We start from the raw sequence: 14,911 nt of genomic DNA, 5'->3' as shown, positions 1-14,911 counted from the left end.
CAAGGAGAGTCTTTTTCTTTTTCTTTTTTTCTTTTTTTTTTTTTTTAATATATGAAATTTACTGTCAAATTGGTTTCCATACAACACCCAGTGCTCATCCCAAAAGGTGCCCTCCTCAATACCCATCACCCACCCTGCCCTCCCTCCCACCCCCCATCAACCCTCAGTTTGTTCTCAGTTTTTAACAGTCTCTTATGCTTTGGCTCTCTCCCACTCTAACCTCTTTTTTTTTTTTTTCCTTCCCCTCCCGCATGGGTTTCTGTTATGTTTCTCAGGATCCACATAAGAGTGAAACCATATGGTATCTGTCTTTCTCTGTATGGCTTATTTCACTTAGCATCACACTCTCCAGTTCCATCCATGTTGCTACAAAAGGCCATATTTCATTTTTTCTCATTGCCACGTAGTATTCCATTGTGTATATAAACCACAATTTCTTTATCCATTCATCAGTTGATGGACATTTAGGCTCTTTCCATAATTTGGCTATTGTTGAGAGTGCCGCTATAAACATTGGGGTACAGGTGCCCCTATGCATCAGTACTCCTGTATCCCTTGGATAAATTCCTAGCAGTGCTATTGCTGGGTCATAGGGTAGGTCTATTTTTAATTTTCTGAGGAACCTCCACACTGCTTTCCAGAGCGGCTGCACCAATTTGCATTCCCACCAACAGTGCAAGAGGGTTCCTGTTTCTCCACATCCTCTCCAGCATCTATAGTCTCCTGATTTCTTCATTTTGGCCACTCTGACTGGCGTGAGGTGGTATCTGAGTGTGGTTTTGATTTGTATTTCCCTGATAAGGAGCGACGTTGAACATCTTTTCATGTGCCTGTTGGCCATCCGGATGTCTTCTTTAGAGAAGTGTCTATTCATGTTTTCTGCCCATTTCTTCACTGGGTTATTTGTTTTTCTGGTGTGGAGTTTGATGAGAAGGAGAGTCTTTTTCTAATCCTGTATGATAACAAAATACTCACAAGATTAATTTAGTAGATGCAGTGTATTGCATTAACAGCCAAATGACATCCACTTGATATACACGTCACTCATTGATCATATTAAAATACCGAGACTAAATTTGAATTACCTGTAATTTTGAGAATTTCAGAAATATTCATGTATTCCACACTTGCAGCTTTCAAGTCTTGAGAAGATCAAAGAGATTTGTTCAACTGGGAAAACCTTCTTAAGAGCTTTCTAAGACTCTACACATCATACACATTTCATATATAAGACAAGATTTAGGAGAATTTAGGCCACAGTGGTATAAATGTCAGATTCATTTGCTTATAATATAAATAATGCAAATATTCTTTTATAGCAGCCATGATCAAATTCTACTTTTTGATGAAATATAGAAGCAGATGGCCCATTCATGGTGATTAAAGCTAAGTAAAGTATTTTAATATGACTAATTTAGCGAAAGAAGCAAGGGAGGTAGGTGGAAAGTTGAGAGAGAGGAAGAGAGAGGTCCTATTTAAATAATACCTATAATTAGAATAACTGGTGATGATCTGGTGCAAACAAATTTACTTTTTCAGGTGGGGAAACTAAGGCCCAGAATTTAGAAGTAGCTTGCCACTTTCCTTATGTTCCTATAGTGATCAGGACACCACAGCCTCATTAAATATGTGCTACAATATCCTAAGAAACAATCAACCTGTAACCTGCTGCATTTAAAAAAAGATAAGTCTTCCTTCTTCTTACTGGAATCCCAAGTTAAAGTACTTTCATTCTTGTAAAAAAAAAAAACTGAGTATATTTAATAAATAAGATAAAATAATGAGCCTAGAATCAATCTCTAGATCTCTAATGAATATGAAAGGGGGAAACTGGTATATTTACCCTAATGTATTAAAGGAAACCATAGATGCAAACTGAATGCTTCCTTAGGCAAAAGTTCAAGGAGTTCATGGTAAAATAATGGAAAATAAATAGGGTTTGGAATTAAAAAAAATATAATAATAACTGAATTTTAATTCCTCATCTAATCACTAATGGTTATGTGTTACGGAGCAGGGAACATAACTAACTTGACCTCAGTTTCTCTCATCCTTAAAATTAGTATAATAATGTCCATGTTATGCAATTATACTGCAGATTGTAGGAGACAACACATTTAAAAAGACAGTACACAGTCTAGCATGTAAAAATCCTCAGTCAACTTTATTTATTATTGTTACTTTTATTACTATCTTCATCTTTTTAGTATCATGTCAATCACAATATTATTGGTTCACCTTCAGAAAATCACCTAATTTGTGGTCTGATCCTCATCTTTGTAGCATATTATGAAGCTTAATTGTTTCATATCATCTAAACCAACAAGTGATAGATCTGAATATTAGAATATTAATATTTTCATTTAAAATGGAAATGGGTTATTTATAGGGTGTGCCACTATACTTAAGAGAACAAATTATATATCAAGTCGTGTTTGATAGCCATTTCAAAAGGAGATGAAAATAGTTATAATAATAAATAGCAATTAGATGGTTACGTTGTGTGGAAGCGTTTTCTCATTTTTTTTTTCATTTAATCCAATATAAACCCTGTGACCTAGGCACTTTTGTTATCTCCATTTCACAGATGAAGTAAATTGAGGCACAGCGCTTCAGTACCTTGCTCAAGTTTACATATCACGTAAGCAATGGAGCTGAACCTGCACCATTAACCTTAATATAATTCTACCTTCTTAGGCCCTGGTATCTATTTCTAGTAAGATAAGATACTCTGATAAAATACCCTGAGGCACTTGTATTAGTTTGGATATACACCATAACAGAGAGCACAGAGACTCAAAATCCTGATTCTTCAAAGTTATTTTATTTCTCCATCATACAAAAGTCCAGGTGGGTGTTCCATAGCTGCTAGGGCAGCCCCATAATCATCAGGAATTTAGTTCCTTTCTCTTCTGTTGCTATACATAGACTTTCCATGTACAAGCACATATACCTTTCTCCACATACCCCTTTTGTGTAATGGTACAGGGTGGCTGCTCCAGCTCCTACCACCACACTTGCTTTTCTGCTGGTGAGAAGAAGGAAAATGCACAAGAGTTAGGTGGGCATTTCAGTGTTTGGCCCAGACTTTTCCCACACTTCTGTTTCTGTTCCATTGGCCAGCACTTAGTCACATAGCACAACTAGCTGCAAGAGATGCTAAAAATATATATGTTCGGTTGCAGATAGCATGTGCTCAGCTAACATTATATTAATGTGAAAAGGCCTATTCCACACCATCCTATTTCTGTCTATTTAATGTAGGAGTAAAGATTCAGAGTATCCTCTCCCTGAGATGTTGTTATAAACACACTGACACATTCCATACTCTGCACTTACATAGTCCACCACGATTGAATTTGCACAGTAACAGTGATCTGCTACTGGCACATGATTATAGCTCATTGTGCATTAATCATTATTTAATATGAGTCTTTCCTTTACCTAATGTGGGACATGCTTTTATTTCATGTCAAGGGAGTTGTTCTTTCTAAGCCTAAGTGCCTCCCATCTAATTGCCTTTGATCTAAGAAGATCTCCTGTGTTCCTTGCCAGAAATTTGCTAGTCTTGGGAAGATCACACTTAGATAATAACAGAACTTTCCAGTATGAGAGTTTCCAAGAACGGGGCTTCAAAAGTTGTCTATTTAGGGGTAAATTATCTGGTTCTCTTTTGATAGCTGTCTTTGGTTCTCCACTGGCCAGTGACTACTTGACTAAGGACTTGCATTAGTCAGGGTCCCAGAGAAACACACACACACACAGACACACAGACACACACGCACATGCCTGTATGTACAGAAAGAGAGAGAAAGAGATTTATTATAAGGAATTGGCCCATGTGACTATGGACACAGATAAGTTCCAAGATCTGCTGTCTGCAGGCTGGCAATACAGAAGAGCTGATGTGTACTTCCAGTCTTTGCATAAGAGAAGACCAATGTCTCAGCTCAAAAGTAGTCAGAGAGAGCGAATTTTTGCTTACTCTGCCTTTTGTGCTATTCAGGCCTCCAAAAGATTGGATGAGGCTCACCCACACTGGGGATGGAAACCTGCTTTACTCATTATACTAATTAAAATGTCAGTCTTACCCAGATCTTTAACATGCCTGGAATAATGTTTAACCAAATATCTGGGCATCCCATCTCCCAGTCAAGTTAACACATATAATTAACCATCACAGTGGCCAACAGACACATGAAAAGATGATCAACAGTACTTATCATCAGAGAAATGCAAATCAAAGCCACAGTGATACATTACCTCACACCTGTCCAAATGGCTAAAATTAACAGCTCAAGAAACAATAGGTGCTGGTGAGGATGTGGAGAAAGGAATCCTCTTGCACTGTCAGTGATTGACAAAGTAAACTTGTGCAGCCACTCTGAAAAACAGTATGGAGCTTCCTCAAAAAGTTAAAAATACAACTACCCTACAATGCAGCAATGGCACTATTCAGTATTTACCTAAAGATACAAAAATACCAATTCAAAAGGATACATGTACCATGATGTTTATGGCAGCATTATCTACAATAGCCAAATTATGGAATTATCAGGTGCCCAGTTCATTGACTGATGAATGGATAGCAAAGATGTGTGTGTGTGTGTATGTGTGTTTGTGTGTGTGTATACACACACATATGTATGTATATATGTGTATTTATGTGGGTGTGTATAATGAATATATATATAAAACATATATAATGAAATATTACTCAGCCATAAAAAGGAATGAAATTTTGCCATTTGCAATGATATGGAAGGAGCTAGAGAGTATTATGCTAAGTGAAATAAGTCAGTCAGAAAAAGACAAATACCATATGATTTCACTCATATGTGGAATTAAAGAAAATAAAAACAAACAAAGAGGAAAAAAAGAGAGCAAGAGTGATAGAGGGGGGTGGGAACCAAGAAACAGATTCTTAACTATAGAGAACACACTGATGGCTACCAGAGGGGAGGTGGGTGGAGGGATGGAGGATGGGGGATGGTTACCAGAGGGGAGGTGATGGGGATTAAAGAAGGCACTTGCTGCGATGAGCACTGGCTGTTGTATGGAAATGTTGAATCACTATATTGTACACCTGGAATTAATGTTACACTGTATGTTAACTAACTGGAATTTAAATAAAAACTTTAAATTTAAATTAAAAAAAAATTAACCATCGCAGGACTGAAGATACCTCAGGATAAAAAGGTGAAAGTAGAGGTCTTGATGAAGGAACTGCTAGTTTTCTAACCTGTTGGAAAATATGGCAGCATTATGAGACCAAACCACAATCATCTAAACTGCACTGGACAAGCAATTCTCCGGTGAACTGAGACTTATTAGACAATCTTCTTGTTAACAGTTAGTGAATGGGATTATTTCCTTCCGGAAAAAAACAAAAAACAAAAAACAAAAAACAAAAAAACAAGACACAGCCAAAATGAGTGGACAAACAAAAACACTTTGAAACACTATTCTACACTGCCTATATAATTTTTATTTTTCTTACTCTCTTAGGCAATACCTTCAGTACAAGCTTGTAAAATCATAGCCTAACCTACTCTTGACTTTAAAGTAATCAAGCTATCTGGTGTCTTTTAAGCTCTGAAAACAGGGAGAAGAGCACCACAACAACAGGATCAACTGTGTTTCCTGTAGACAACTGCAAGGGTCAAAAAATGATGGCCATTCCAGTAGCACTATGTATTTAGAAAGTGACTCCATTTTATTTTTCATGCCAGAGACAGAAAACAATGCAACCGTCTCACTTCAATAAGGAACTAAAAATCAAATGGAAAACCAGACAAATACAGAATGGGTTTGGAACAAAGTTGCAGAGTTTCTGGGCCTCACTGTGCACAAGGTTTCAAAGATCCACATCATGCTGTTCAGAAGCAGAAGTAAACATTGCTGTGCAACAATCAATATTTTTGTAGTTCTGCAATGGCAGAGCACTCAGAAGCTGAATGGGAAGTGACACAGACTCAGCCTGATCAGCAATCCTAAATCAGAGACCTGGGCGTGACCCCAGTGGAGAGCCCTGCTTCCCTAAGAGACACAAGCCTTCCAGAAGAAGGATAGAGCTTTTGGCAGCTTCTCACCCTGACTCTGATAAGGATAGCTAATTGCACTTGTTTTACCACTTGAAACTGTGTCTTCTTGGTGCACTGTGGATTTTCAGAGGGTCTCTGAACGCTGCTTCAAATGACATCTCTTCCTCAAATGGTAAAGATTCATCATGACAGATGATGGACCCAGAGGAGAATGGCATCACAGACAAGTGGAAATACAAGCAGTTCTTGCTGGAAGCTGACAGCAACCTCACACTGAGGCTGAGATATTGTTTTATTGAACATGGGAGAAAGTATCTGCTTAACAGCCTTGAAAAGCAAGTATCTCAGAGATGGGGTGCTTTGGTTTATTAGACTTTCGGTTATCTGAAAGCCCTTGATACTTCAAGTCTTATCACTGGAATTCTATGAACTTGGAGGAGTCAAGTTGCCATATTAGTATGTATTTTAGAAGTACACTCAACATGACTGAACTAGTGGCTGGGGATTTGGCACAGAAGCTTGAATTGTCAGTAGATATGGATGAGGAACTTATGAGGGATTGGAGCTGAGTGATACTGACCCTAGGACGTATACCAAAAGGGCATTTGTCCATTAATCAAATAATTATTCAATTTCTAGTCTCTGCCAGACATGGAGATCAAATCTGCCTGAGTGGAAGGGGAAGAATTGACAAAATATTTCACAAATAAATATTTAATCAGAGCCAGCTGTGTTTAATGCTATAAAAGCAGTGAGCAACTGACAAATTAAACCAAGGGGCCCTTCCTTTGCTGGCAGTCAGTGAAAGTTTACTTGAGGAGCTGATGTTTAACCCAAAACCAAGCAGAACAAAGAGCACTTACAATTATGTTTAAAGCAAATTTCTGTTATTTTAAACTATTTTTAATATAAGCTGCAAAAACTACAATATACAGAATAACAGAATATCTTTTTCCATAGTCAAATATTGCATCCGAATAGCACACTTTATTAGTAAAGTATATTTGCAAATATTATAATTGTTTTAATTTGCATTTTTTATTGCTTCCGAGGCTGAGTATCTATTCAAATATTTATTGGCTATGTGGATTTTCCCTTCTGGGTGTACCTATTCCTAGCCTTCATCCATTACTTTGTACTTCATTTCTTTCTTGTTGATTAGGGAATTTCTCCTGTTCTAGAGATGAGCCCTTTGCCTATACACTGAAAACCTCTCTGATTCTGGTGTTATCATTCTGTTTATGGTCTTTTACCTTGTGCAGAGATTTTAATATTAACATGGCCAAAATGAACAGTCTTCTTAAAATTGTGAGTGTTTTAGGCTTTGATTATCATTAGTTACTTTAAGGTTGCAAAATTCTGTCTGCCTTTAAATAAAATTTGTTGTTTGGTATGAATTATGCAGATTCTTTTATTTATTATTTTGGCCAGTAAACCAATCGCCACAGCATCATTTATTGAAAACATTATTCCTTATTGATTTGAAATATCTTTTCTGTCATTTATCAAGTTTCAGTAGGCGTTCCTGAGCTCTTTAATCTGCCCCCTCCCTTTATTTCCATTTGCTTATCTTACGACCAATATATATCATACTATAGTTGTATAACAAGTTTTGCTATGTAGAAAGGTTGTTCCCTAACTTTGTTGCTTTTTAAAGACAATTTTGGTTATTTTTGGCACTTGATTTTTCCATCTGAATTTTAGAATCTCCTTATTAGCATTTTGATTGAAATCGTACTGAATTGGGGGACAGAATAACTATCTTTACAATATTGAGACTTCTGGTTCATGGATCTGGTACCTACCTCTATTTTCTCATTTCTAAACTTTCTGTGATTTGATTGTACTTTAAAAATATTAAAAAATTAAAATTCTGCTTATCTTAGTTTTCAGTTATCTGAGATTTAAACCTCAAAACAAGGGGCTTCCAAAGAGCTTGATAAATTGCTGGCTTGGACTTGGAAAAGTTAAGTCCCCTGTTCTGAAGTGTCTATAGGTTCAGGAGATGATGACTTCGGTAAAATCATGTTTCATAGCAAGTACAATGTTTTCTGAGCCTTTCTTAAGGATTACAAACACCATTTTATCTCAGGAATTTCCTTTTACTGTGATCTTTGTCTGCTGTGCCTTGGGAGAATTTTTCCCTATTGCCTTTCTTATTTCTAAATTGGTTTTAGCCAAGAAGAAAATTGCACATCTGCAGGAGATAATGCTCAGCTTCAGTCTGATTCAGTACTACAGCAGGTATTTGATTTCAGGCCAAAACTTCTAACAGCGAGTATAGCAAATGTTGAAAAGAAAATGAAAGTATAGTATAACTTCATTACATTTATTTACGGTCATTTTGGCTTCGAAATAATCCTTTTGGGCTTACTTTTCCAGCATACAAACATCTGTTATGTTTCTTTTTCTTTCTGTTTTTCTAGCTCTCTGTTAATTCCGTTTTACAACATTTTCTAATAAATACATAGGGGAAGCATATTCTCTAGAGTTCCAGTAGATGGCAGCATAGAGCTATTGTTCCAGCTGATACGTGAATTCAGTTCTGCTGAGCAGAATCAACCCTGCTTAACAGTGGTGAGTCCCAGATACAGAATCTGAGTTCAGTGTGTAAGCCAAGTCCAACCCAACTGACAAATATAACATCTCCAAATTTCCTGAGCACCAGCCAATGGGCCTTCAGAGTGAAAACTATAACATTGCAAATAGCAAATAAAACGAAAAGAAATGTACTTCTTACAACACTGGCTGGTTCACTGGAAGCATTTGGAAGGCAGTAAAAAGAACATTTGTGAATTTGAATATTCTTTATTGGTCAGTTAGGGGAAAGAAACTAGAAGCCTAAGTGCTTCCTGGTGATTACTTTGTTACCAGGACTGATTAAAGATAGTAACTGCTGGTATGACACAGGGCTCCCAGCCATCAAAAAGTTGCCTGACCAGCCAGCAGAAGATACAGAGACTCATCCCCTAACCGTACTTGAGGGCTGAATTTCATCCCTCTTCCTGGAAATAATCAAAAGCTGGGGTCTCACTGCAGGGAGACTTGGGGATAACCTAAAGATCTTTCCCTGATGGCCATCTTTTCTGACCCTCAATTTTTTTCACTTGCCAAGTTGTAATAATAGGTCTTTCTCTGCTTCCTATAGAGCTTTGATGGGGACTGGAGGAGGCTAGGAACACAGTACCGGGTATCAGGAGACAGACAGAGGCAGCAGAATCTGGCACACAGCCATGGGCTCTGTGGCCACCAATGAGGTCTTGAACCCACATCCATACCATTAACCATTCAACTATGGACAGATTACTCAAGCTCTCTATGCCCCAGTGACCCCCACTGTAAGACAGGTTTAGTTTCTAAGACTAGAATATATTTATTCTGTTTTCTCTGTTTAATGCATATTTGCTATTATCATTAAGAAGCATAAATTTTGCCCTGGCCTTGCCATTAACATCTCTGTGGACTTGGGTATATCACACAGCCTCTGAAGCCTGGGCTTCCTCATTTCTAAAATAAAAAGTTGGACTTTAACCCCATTTGATTCAAAATATGTCATATATTTGTAAATTGAAAAACACCATATACATGAAAAGTATCCTTACTAAGTGGAAATCTGAAGGAAATAGATGAACTCAGCTGACAGGTGTTTTCATGGAAGTGGCCAGGTTTGGGGACTGAGTTTATTAGAGGCTTATTGCCGTGATCCATAAATACTTCTCTAGGTAATCAGAGTAAAGTCATGTATTAGATGGAACAAGTGACAAAGGCCAAGGGCAACACCAAAGCAGCTAGGCCTGGAACACTGGCCAAGGCTGGGCAATTCAGGCTTGAAGAGCTACAGGTGCTTCCTAAGTGGAAGATATCTCATCCAGCCACCATTTGACATCTGCACATGGAGGAGACTCCACTAGAGACTTTGCCACAATTCTATGAGTGTCAGCCCTGGGTAATCCATGGCCTATCCCGGATTATCTAAGGACATGGATTTGTAGCACTTATACCGCCCTCCTCAAATCAACCCCATAAACCTGCCAGAGGTTTCCAATATTAAGTCATCCTAAGGAAGAAATGGGATTCTTATAAGTCAGACACAACAAATCTGGAATATTTCTTTACTATTATTAGGAGATCAGAGCCTGAGGAAACATCATGCACACCTTTAATGGAGTGGTAGAAAAGGTCATGGTGAGGAGTTCAGGCTCAGGCCGGGTCGGTGGAATGCTCTAATGAGGAGCCCAGGACACACGGAGGAAGCAGACACCCAACAGGTGTGTAGAGTTCACCTCGGTTGGAAAAGAAAATGAGAAACTGACTAGCACTTGTCAGGGCTGCAGAGTTTTAGTCTGTCATCACAAGTTGACAGAGAACTCAGTGATCGAAACAGAAGATGTGAAGTCCTGATAAAATAAATCATAGTGGTTAAACTTCAGCCAAGAGCAAATCATATCTTAAGATGTCCCAGGCAAACCGAAATAAAGCCAGAAGGCTTCTTGGTGACTCTAGCAAATTAGAGCTAGAAAGGCATCTGGAGGTGGTCCAGGCCAAGGACACTGAGGAGAGCACTCACCACTTTGGGCTAGGGTCTGCAGACACCCCCAGTATCCCATTGCCCTTTACTGAGGGACAGTTGACCTCAGGGTCCTCCCATGATCAGCACGTGAGGGGAAGGATAGAAGAAGGAAGGCTTTCTCACCATCTTCTCCACATGCCTACAACACACTGGAAGTGCTTCATTAATGGACAGCTTCTCATTCCTGCCTGCCCTTATCTCTGACACCATCAAACTCAATCTCTTGCTTTTAGTCTCTGATAAATGACAGTAACAATTGGGGAGCATTTACAAAACGCTTTAATATGTGTTAATTTAATAATCACAAGAACCCTATGCAAATTATAAACCCCACTTTATTCGTGAGGAAAATGGGACTCAGATCATTTAAATAGCCTAATGTATGATATCTGGTAAACAATGTACCAAGATATGAACCCAGAGGGATGGATTTCTGAGCTCTTGTTTCTAACTACACCAAGAAGCAGGCAATAGCAAAGCTGCCCTGATACATAAATAGAGAATGGGAAGTGAAGTGAAATATGTGCTTTAAAATCCCTTCTTCCATTCCCTTCAGTAATCATCTCTATGTTATCCCCTGAAAATAGCAATGTTACCAACCCAATCTAGATTAAATAAATGAACAAGCAGGATTATTCATCATATTAAAAACTTTAAGGGGCGCCTGGGTGGCTCAGTCGGTTGAGCGTCCAACTTCGGCTCAGGTCATGATCTCACAGTCTGTGGGCTCGAGCCCCGTGTCGGGCTCTGTGCTGACAGCTCAGAGCCTGGAGCCTGTTTCAGATTCTGTGTCTCCTTCTTTCTCTGACCCTCCCCTGTTCATGCTGTCTCTCTGTCTCAAAAATAAATAAACGTTAAAAAAAAAATTAAAAAAAAAAAACTTTAAGTATTGATACATATGGCATATATTGAAAATGAACAAGCAGGAGTTTAATGTATGAAGTTAGTGTTTCACTCATAAGCTTTTGTTCAATTATATTTCGGAATGACCCAAAATAGGTGTATAATATTGATCCTCTATATTAATCATCTTATATGCACACTGGAAAGAATAATGTGTATTATTCTAAATTTTTCATTCTTTTTTCATGTGTTTCTTTTTCTTTTTTTTTAATTTTTTTTTATTATTTTAGAGAGAGAGAGAGAAAGCACGAGTGGGGGAGAGTGGCAGAGGGACAGAGAGACCTTTAGCACACACCAACCTCAGTGCAAAGCCCAACCTGGGGTTCAATTCCATGACCCTGATACCATGACATGAGACAAATCAAGAGTCAGACACTCAACCAACTGAGCCACCCAGATATCCTACTTTTTCTTAATTCCATTGATTAAACTATGATTTTGCCTGTTAAATCTAATAATAAGGAATTGGGATTTACATTTCTATGTTTTATTAATTTCATTATTCTAGTAATTAATTTTTAGTTTATTTTATGAAAGTGCCCACCCAATGGCTTGGGAGGCAGCCTGGTGCTTCAGCATAGATAATTAGAGAAACACTAGTGTTATATATACAAAGGTGAGTTAGACTAAGAATTTTCCTGTAAGAGTCTAATGGATCTATGAATTAAGTGAAAATTTGTTTGCTTATGAACAAAACCAAAATAGTTGTTTTTTTAAGTTTATTTATTTTGAGAGAGAGAGAGAAAACAAGCAGGGGAGGGGCAGAGAGAGAGAGGGAGAGAGAGAATCTGAAGCAGAATCCATGCTATCAGTACAGAGCCTGAAGTGGGGCTCAAACCCACGAACTGGAAGATTGCCACCTGAGCCAAAGCCAAGAGTCGGGCATTTAACCAACTAAGCCACCCAAATAGTTGTGTTTTAACCAAAATAGATCTCAAGATCATTTCCTGGCCCAAAATGGCTGGTGCATTTCACCTGCTATCTTCATTCCAGACAGCACAAACGAAGTAGAAAAAAATGGCTTGCCTCCCAGCTTTTATGTAGATTTCCAGATTCTCATATAGGTCAACAAATAAAATTAACATACAATCTAAGGGCCATGAGAGAAGTACTGAGAAAAAGCTAAGGGAGTTAAGAGGCTAATTCCTTCTAAGGGGAAACCCTTATCCAACAGAAAAGGAGGTAACACTGGTATATACCATTATCTATCAGGCGCTGTACTGGGTGAATTATAGGCTTTGCCTCATTCTTTCTCATAACAATCCTACCAGATACAGTAAGTAATATTTTTAAAATTACACAGTGAATAAGTGGTAGAATACTGATTATTAAAGAAGGTATAAGAATATTCCAGCATGAGAAGCATAAGATGAGAAAAGATGGAAAATTGCAGGACTTCTGCACCAATGACAAGGATCTCAGTTTCTCTGGAACACAGAGATCCTAAGAGGGGATAAGGCTGCAGGGTTAGCCTGAGGCTGGATCCTGCATAGAATGGATTCCAGCCTCCAGAATTAGAAGTTTAGTTTGTCTCAGGACAGGATTGTGGAAAATGCCACAGACTTAGGCCTGGGAGGGTAAGAGGATTTGGGGTGGGGAGTAATCATTTATAAAAATAGAGTCAAGGGGAAGGAAAGCAATGTAAGTTAGAAGACATCTTATTCAATAGTCAGGAACAATACTTAGTCACATTTTAGAAATGGGCATAGGGGGCAATGATATAACGTGCTACATACATGCATTAAGCATGTGTCTCAATATGACAAAAGTGAATTATCTTTTTATAGAGAGTGGTTAGAATTCCTCCTCGTTTCTTCCATAAACTACCTCAAAATTCATCATCTATAATTTCCAGGCTTTTCATAGATCTTAATAACACTGTGAAGCAAAGGGAGTACAGAATCTTTGTAGATTTTTACCGTTCCCCAAGAAACTTGTAGACACAATGTGACACTATGTTTTGACAACTTGGCTTTATTGATTCCAAGCATTAAACTGATTTTTCATAGAAGCAAGTTTTTTTCACACTTACATTTCATCAGTTACTTAGTTATATAATTATAATAACAAGTTATAGAATTACAATAACAAGTCCAGCAGGCATAAACAGGCTTGGGAACCAACACTTGTGACCCCTGGTAAGTATATGACTCAGCTGATAGGTGCATAACTTTTGGGAACATGATTAGTCATGAGATAAGTAAGTAGTGCACTTGTGTGCCTCAGCCAATATAATATGTTTTATAGAAAAAGAGACGCCTGTCAGTTAAACAACTTAATTGGTTAAAGAGAAGTCAGGTAAGAGACCGTCCACTGCATTAGATATGAGGTATCACTATTTTTTCTCCTCACATTTTTTTCCATCATTTTGCTTATTTTTTTCCAAACACTTTCTTCAAATAGTTTCAAGCACCTATAAAAAGTTATGTTACTTCTATTCCCCCAAATTTAACTCATGGATTGCTTTTGCATGAAACCCAAGATGATACGTTCCATCGTGATCCTGTCTTTTTTTTTTTTTTTTTTTTAATGTTTATTTATTTTTGAGAGAGAGAGAGAGAGCATGAACGGGGGAGGGTCAGAGAGAGAGAGAGAGAGAGACACAGAATCTGAAGCAGGCTCCAGGCTCTGATCTGTCAGCAGAAAGCCCAACGTGGGGCTCAAACCCACGAACTGTGAGATCATGACCTGAGCCAAAGTCGGATGCTTAACCGACTAAGCCACCCAGGTGCCCCGTGATTCTGTCTTATATGTTGACACATTGTTCACACATTCTTCTCAATTCACAGAACGGTTGACTTAGAAGGATTTTAGAGACCATTAGGTTAAATGCCTACATCTTCTAAATCCATGTTGCCCAGTGGAAATATAATGCAACATACAAATATAAATTTAAATTTTCTAGTAGTCATATTTAAAAAGTTGAAAAGAACATGAAATTAATTTTAATGTATTGTTTAATCCAATATATCAAATATTATCATTTCACCTGGTAAACAATATAAAAACAATTATCAATAAAAGTTTTTCCTTCTTTCTGTACCAAGTCTTTGAAACCCAGCATGTATTTTACATTTACAACACATCTCACTTCAGACTTAACACATTTCAAGTGTTCATTGGCCACATATGACTAGTGTCTACTATATTGGACAGTGGAGTTCTAGGTGACTGGAGATGTTGAATCTCTTGTTCAGGAAGTTTAAATTACTTGCCCGAGGTCATCTAACCATGATTAGTCTTAGCCCAGTGAGACTCCTCACTCCTGCCACCAACATCATGGGTAAAGAATGGTGCTGTGCTAATGTAGCTTACCAAACCTATCAGAAGATTTACAGATTTTTTTTTTTAAACTCTTTGGGTTTTTTTTTATTTTGGGGGGGGAGGGGTGGTT

This window comes from Panthera leo, chromosome C1 (assembly GCF_018350215.1).
Source record: "Panthera leo isolate Ple1 chromosome C1, P.leo_Ple1_pat1.1, whole genome shotgun sequence".
Lineage (NCBI taxonomy): Eukaryota > Metazoa > Chordata > Mammalia > Carnivora > Felidae > Panthera > Panthera leo.
Note: the sequence above shows the minus strand (reverse complement) of the source record.